At 29.1% G+C, this 1,538-nt stretch overlaps 1 long non-coding RNA gene across 1 annotated transcript; it reads left to right on the forward strand.

Moving 5' to 3' along the window:
* The first annotated feature begins 666 nt into the window (after nucleotides 1–666).
* LOC133780645 (uncharacterized) lies at nucleotides 667–1,322 on the forward strand. Its single transcript, XR_009869471.1, has 2 exons — nucleotides 667–807; nucleotides 1,091–1,322. It is a non-coding gene; the product is annotated as an uncharacterized LOC133780645 (long non-coding RNA).
* The last annotated feature ends 216 nt before the right edge of the window (nucleotides 1,323–1,538 follow it).

Genomic DNA, 1,538 nt, shown 5'->3' on the forward strand with positions numbered 1-1,538 from the left:
CCATGGATATACTGTCAGGGCTTTATACAGGGCATTCTAACATCATCTGAAGAGGTGGGCTTTTTATAAATGATTAATGGAAAGATTGTAGTACTTTTATTACTACAAATTTTATCTATTAAGTGGTAGCTTCTAGATCTGTTATGGTTTTCTATGAATCTGTTAGTCTTACTCGAATTTTTAGCTCATTATAAGTGATGTATTCTCTTCTTCTATTTAACACTTCTATATATTTCAATAAAGTTCAGTTCATTCATTCTCTATCCTCTCTGATTTTCTCATTCAATTTCATTTCTGAATTTAACTGTTTGTTTTGTGGAAAATTCATATGCTTAGATTTTTCTTTCTTAATAGGTTGATATGATCATGTTAGAAGACGAACGACCAACAAAAAGATGACTTTCATCAGCCCTTGTCAAGGTATAAAGAAGAAAGTCTTTTGTTGTGCTTTAGAATTATGTTGCTGAATGTTTCTTTCATTTTCATTAAGTTTTATGTATTGATAGAGTACTCTGTTACTTTCATTTTCACTATGTGGAAAATTTTTCTTTTATTACTGAACTTTAATTGTTTATGCCTCTTAGTTGGATTTTTTATTACTGAGCTTTAATTGTTTATGCCCCTTGGTCATTTGTTTCTATGTTTTCTGCTTTTGTAGTAGCAATTGAATCTTGCTGTTCTATGCTTTTTATGTGTTGATAATTGAGTAACACTTTTATTTTTTGAACAGGTCAGTACGTCAGAGCTGTCTTTCTACATTTATGCTTCGTACTTCCTAGAAATTTCATGATCTTCCTATGCATGCAGGTTCTGAGTTTTTCTCTGTTTGTGCTAAATTAATGCTCTTTAAATTAATACATGCAGGTTCTGAGTTTTTCTCTCTATTTCTTGTTTAATTTTAGAGGGAAGAAGCAACATGTTTTGTTGCTTCAGTCGTTGTTTTGCATGGTAGTACATCTTGCTATACCCTGCTGTTTCGTCAAGTTTTGGAGTTATTACAAATTTAATTTAAACTTTATATGCTACAGGTGGAAACTAGCTCAAGTCTTATGTTCTTAATAATAAAAGGACTTTTTTTTACAATGTGCAGGTATATTGAGATGATTTCTTTGGAGCAATTCTTGACAACATTTGTAGTTGAGGCCTTTAGAATGGAAGAATGTATTTCACTAATTTTTGTATACATTTCTTGTTTTGTATTTAGTGATTAAGGAATCTAAATTGGGCATAAATTATGTTGTAATATGATTTCTTAAGCCTAGACTAGTAGACTAAATATTGTAATTACATTTTGAGTAATTAATAAAAATCTATTTATGTTACCTTATTTGGCTTCAACTTTCATATTTGTTTCCCTAGTTTTGTGTAAGTAAAAAAAGATTATGTTTCTCTAAGCTAATATAACACATGTGTTATACTAAAGTGTAATATAACACAAATAATGTGTTATACTAAAGTCTAGTATAACACAAAAAATGTGTTATACTAAAGTATATTATAACACAAAAAAAGTGTTATACTAAAGTGTAGTATAACAC

Source organism: Humulus lupulus, chromosome 5, assembly GCF_963169125.1.
Source record: "Humulus lupulus chromosome 5, drHumLupu1.1, whole genome shotgun sequence".
Taxonomy (NCBI): Eukaryota; Viridiplantae; Streptophyta; class Magnoliopsida; order Rosales; family Cannabaceae; genus Humulus; species Humulus lupulus.